Below are 6,277 nucleotides of genomic sequence, written 5' to 3' on the forward strand. Positions count from 1 at the left end.
ATGTCCCGAAAAGGTTGAAAGTTACTGATATACATTGTATAGCTATTATCTACGTACAGTTATGTAATGTATGTTATGTAAATATAATTATATCATGTAAAAAATGCCATCCGATTCCCTTCCCTAAACAGGTTTCCATTTCAATTAATTGAGGTGTACTGTCCAATTCAATCGTTAACTCTACCACATGCTATAACAAATCCATACAGCAGAGGGAGCACTCCATATGTAGAATCTCCATCAACCGGAAGAGTCACTGGCGCTGCTGCAGCTGTCTACCATGGTCCATGGAGGATATAGGAGGCACGACATGTGATGGTAACTTTATTTATACTTCAAGGCAGTGTTCCACAATTTGTTTATAAAGACTATTTCAAAGCTACTTTACAACTATGCAACATTTGACTGTAGTCAATCAAATAGGCCTACAGAGCAAAGAAATGGGGGTGGGGTACAAAACAGTATTGAACAATGAACAGAAGCTAACACAAAACTATTGTAAACCTATCAAATGGTGGGAATACTTAGGCATTGAGTAAATTAATCAACAACTTAACATAAAAATTAAGCATGGATTCAACTATAAAAGTAGTGATGAAAATATAGCCTTAGGCTACTGCTTTGGGGGGGTTAATTGTATGATGGTAGTGTCATGGAAAGAGCAATTAAGTAGATAGTGTGTGCATGTAGCCAGGCCAGTTAGAATCTAGATGACGATTTAAGGCCCAGACTATGGCAATAAAAATGATTCTGAATCTGGTGGAACATTGTTGGTGCATTGTTATATAAACCCTGTTCACTTCATTGACCGGGATTCCCCCAAGGATCTATATTTTCCCCTTCGTTTTTCCGGTTTTTCCCCTCTACAACAAATCTCTCCACCAATAATAGCCGATTTACAAGCTCACAATGCAAGTGATACTTAGAACGTAGTGCACGCATGACATGACGAGTGAGTGACTGACACATGACACTAACAGTGACGCACGTGACACGACCACTATGACACAGTATGACATCACATGACCCGTAAACTAGTGGTGAAAGAAGTACTCAAGTAAAAGTATCAATACCACAAGGTAGAAAATACATAGCCTACTTCATTGCACGTGAAAGTCTTGTATTCGAATTCGAAAATTAACTTGACTAAAAATACAAATGTAGGCTATTTGTCATCACTCATTCAGAATGTTCAAATATTCCTTTTACAAGTTTTAGAAATAATTTCAAAATAGCCGATCTACAAGCTCGCAACGTGTCACATCACAATGTTGTGAGCTTGTAGATCTGCTGTTTTGTAATAATCCAAATCTACAAAGTAATTTACTAGTTACTAAGGCCCCATTTACATGTGGCAGACAAATCTAGCCTTAATCAGACCTGAGCGAGATTGAAATCCGTTTAAATGAGTCACATGACTAATTTAAACAAATCAGATTCCAATCTGGATGTGGCTCAGATCTGATTCAGACTGGATTTGGCTGTCAATGTAAATGGGGCCTATGTGTTGTGAGATCTATAGGACCCTCGGTCTGGCTCTGACGGGCTGGTAATGTGGGCATGCTGGGTGGTGTGTGACGGTCCAGTTGAAGTATATTCCTTTTATTTGGTACGGCGACGGGCCCGGGAGAACAATAACGCGACACAGGGACAGTAGGCTATTACGCTATAGGTTCACAACGTTTATTACACAGACAGGGAATATATCTCTGCTGTCCGGAGGAAACCTCATAACTCCAAAATGTTCATTTTTCAGGAAATTAAAAAATAAGGAAAATAATAAAACCTTATATTTTCTAAACGATGCCTCATCGAAGTTGTTGTTGTGACATTAGATATTGTCAATTACTTGCATGAGAAGGAGAAAGGTGGTGGAGTTAGCTGTTTTAGCAGACACTTTGAGGGTCCAATTCCAAAGGAGTTAAGAGGTTTTGTCCAATGTGTTTTTTACTACTTTCCATTGGTTCAATATTTTCGAAACGACACACAGACGTAAAGGGTGTTCAATAGCACTGATTTATGGGGGGAAATCAAAAACCTCAACAATGGAGTTCTGAGGTTTCCTCCGGACAGCAACGAGTGCTGGATCATAGTGACACAAGATATGAGACATAAACACTTACATGATAATGACAAGGCTGAACCTCCCTGGTGACATCTGCCTCTCGTATACAGTATCTATCAAGTAGCCTACAATGCAAGCTGTACTATCACATAATCTACCTAAACACTATCTCAAGTTCAAGTACACAGACTTACTTAGATGTACATGGACAATTCATAACACTAAGTTTCCAAATCATTTTAGTGGAGTAAAAAGTCAAATAAAGCTACTTTACACCATGCACTGCCTGTAACACACATGACACCACCAGTGATATATGGAAGCCAAAGTAGTTGGCTACAAAACATTTCTTCACCCATAATGTGTAAACAGGCAACAACTCCATTTTGTGTATAGAGTACACTATACAGACAGTCTCTGTCTGTATAGTGTACAGTCTGTACAGATCGCTTTACATTACATTCTGCGTAGCTGACCATGACAACCCTACGTGACTCCTATGATTCCCTCTGTAATTATCTCCACCAGAGATGCATGTTTTTTCACTCCTGTGTATGTGTGTGCCTGTCCACCCTCAGTTGCTAATTCTGCCCGCTCAGTTTAAGTTTTAAGTATATTGTTTTACTATTATAAAACTGTCAACTGACCCCCTCAGTCATTTCATCCTGGAGTCTAGCCTGCTGTCCGTGGCTAAACTACTGAGCCGACTGGCATCATATTACTTGTGCACAATAGCAGCGGACGAAGGGCCTCAATTCCAGAATTTCTTTTTTAATTAATCGACCACAACTAACTACTGTATGTATCTTTTGTGAAATAATCATCTCAGACTGACCATCCCTCGGGTCCAGGCTATTAAGCGGAATTTATTAGCCATTTGGTCAATGTCATAATCAAGGGGCGAACATTAATAATAATCATGTCTCATATCTCAGGTGTAATTGACACATCTTGGCAATTGCATTGTATAGTCAACTTAAACTTTATTGTCATATCACTTTTACAAGTTTACAGGTGTAAAGAAAGAAAAGTGGGTGAACAATAAAACGGGTCAGAACAATGTCAAATATTCCTTATACCTGATAGAGTAAATACATAATGGTTTAATGAACAAAGCAATAAATAGTAAATTATAGAGAAACAGAGAAATAGACAGTACTCAAATAGACAGTACTCGTGCAATGCATTTTTAAACAGATCCAGTACTAGTACAGTATTGTTAGTAAAGTATGTAGTTTGTATTAATCAGTTTGCATAGTTTGTTGTGGAAGCAGGTTATATGATTGGCTGATGTTTTATTGCCTGGACACAACACACGCACGCACACACGCACACACACGCACACTCACACACTCACTCACTTACTCACTTACTCACCTACACAGTATGCCTTCTCATTGTGTTTTCCCTCTCTTTCTGTCTCTCTTTTGAACCCCCCCCCTCTCTCTCTCTCTCTCTCTCTCTCTCTCTCTCACACACACACACACACACACACACACACACACACACACACACACACACACACACACCAACAACACGCACACAACCAGTTAGAATGTGCTGAGTCACCGAATAGAAGTGAGTCCTTCTTTTTTCCTTTTAAGGTGATTTTACACTCAGTCCAGCCTAAAACTCAACCCTGCAGAGGATCTTGTCTCAAGTCAGTTCAGACATTCAGACAACGCTGCAGTCTGTATACTAGGCAACTCAACACAGTATAGCGTTACATTGAGGATTGTACTGCGTAACTGGAACGAGGAACACATGAAACCGCAAAAAGACCCACACAGGATCCTTTAACAGTTTTCATTTCAGGCACAAGGCTCTGATCTGAGTTCAGAAACAGACGTTGATCAGCAAGCGACTTCATTAAGGCCTATTCATAATCATACTCCAGTTTTAGGTGATAAGGTGACCACCGAAAACTACAACATGATGTCACGCCGTGGTGGTAAGCGACGCACCGCCCACACAAACACGTACATCTCTCTGTTTTTACTAACCACGGTGATTAGTAAAAACAGAGTTGTGTTTAGTTACCACCGCGGCGTGACGTCATGTTATAGTTTTCGGTGGTCACCTTATCACCTAAAACTGGAGTATGAATAGGTCTTTAGAGAAAGGGGGGGGGGAGGGATAGAGGGATAGAGGGAGGGAGACTAAAGAGAGTTGAGGGAGATGCTGTGTTGTTTACACTACATTACCAGTATAATTGCTGTATACCAAAAATTGCATAAATTGCCGGGGAATTATCCTCCTCCTTGCTGTCATGTGTCTGACTCTGCACTATTACCAGTACAGTACTTAGAGAGAGGTAAGATTTGGGGGATGACCAACAGTAGTGTCCACTATTCCCATTCCCTTCAACGTTTAACCCATTAAGACCTGAGGACACACTCCTGTCTATACCGTTTCTCTGTCATCATGGCATTGGGAGGATAACCTGCATGTTCTTAACCCATTTAGACCTGAGGACGATTCTACAGAAAAAAGCAGACCTACAAGCTCGTAGCTTGTAGAGCTGCTATTTTTCGACAGATAAAGTACAACATAATGCTTAAAACATCAAAAAGGGGTTCCCGCCCATCAAATGCATATTATTATTATTATTATTATTAGGGGTCAAGCCTAAAGGGCGTTGTTTCTGTGAGAATTCCGCCATTTTATTCTGACATCTCACAGTGGATGTCTTCTAACCACCTAAAGCTGAACCCAGACAAGACTGAGCTTCTCTTCTTCCAAGCTAAGTCCTGCCCCATCCGTAGACAACGCCTTGGTAAAGTCTGTCCCAACAGCCAGGAACCTTGGTGTTGTCCTGGATAGTCAACTCTGGTTCAAAGCACAGATTACAGCTGTCACTCGATCCTGTAGGTTTACACTCTATAACATACGACGAATTAGACCATTCCTCACCCAGGAGTCAACTCCTTATACAGACATCAGTCATGTCAAAACTTGACTATTGTTACTCCCTCCTTACTGGCGTACCGGCATGCGCACTTAAGCCTCTCCAACCAGCCAAACTTCTCACATGTCACTCCCCTTCTCCGCTCCCTCCATTGGCTCCCGGTCACTGCCCGCACACACAAAACTCTGATGCTGGCATTCAAAGCAACCAAATGTTCTTGCAAGTCTTCATCGCACCTTACAAACCCTCCCGAGTGTTCAGATCAGCCGACGCAGGGAAGCTGCAAGTACCCTCACTAAAAACGCTCCACACGTCCCAAACTCTTCTCCCTTCTGGCTCCAAAACTATGGAATGCACTTCCCGTTGCAATCAGAACTATAGATTCACTCCCAGTCTTCCACCGCAGTCTGAAAACGCACCTCTTCAGACTCCATCTTAGCACTTTCCGTAGTACTTGCCCTAGCCTCGACCTCCTACAGGCTCCTACAGCCTCAACTTATGTAACTTAGACTTATATAGACTTAGATGGCAGTTTATGTAGACATTTTTATGTAAACATAGAACTATATAACGTAGTATATATAGTTTCATTTTATAGATATTCCACTGTTACATTCTTAGCTGACGTATGATTCATGATAACTATACTTTGTATGTATATGATGTATAATGTATTGCCATGCATTTTGTTCTTGCTTAATGTAAGTCGCTCTGGATTAAGAGCGTCTGCTAAATGTCTAAATTGTAAATTGTTGTATGATTTGCTAAATCCCACTTTTTGGCCTTTTTTGACGACGTCTGCCCGTATGAGCACGGAATGTGATGTATGATGAATGTGATGTATGATGATCTTATAGCTGCTTGCAGCTATTAATATAATTTTATTAGTTATAAGTCAATAGAATGAAGAAAAACAAACAATTTAGAGTACAAAAGAAGACTTAAAACTGTACAAATAGATGGGTGTTGAGGGCACGTTAAATCCATGCTCTTTGGGACTGGTGGTGGTGCTGCTGCTGCAATTGAAAGGTTTTGGAAGCAAGTCGATAACACTTGACGGAGTAGATCTTCCCTTTTTGCCCAAGGCTGTACTTAAAGCTCGCCGGCCTTGTGGTTAAAAGCGTCCACGCTGAGATTGGATTGGAAGGTCGAGGGTTCAATCCGCCACAGAGCCTACCCTGCTTGGCTCTCAGCATCAAGGCTCGGATTGGGGCTAAATCCTTGGGACAGACTATAGTGTCATGTCCACAGGCTGTATATTGTACATCAAGTTGTGTCACACACTAAAAGAAACAGCAGATAAG

The sequence above is a fragment of the Protomyctophum bolini genome, assembly GCF_963924005.1.
Source record: "Protomyctophum bolini genome assembly, chromosome: 6".
Classification (NCBI taxonomy): Eukaryota; Metazoa; Chordata; class Actinopteri; order Myctophiformes; family Myctophidae; genus Protomyctophum; species Protomyctophum bolini.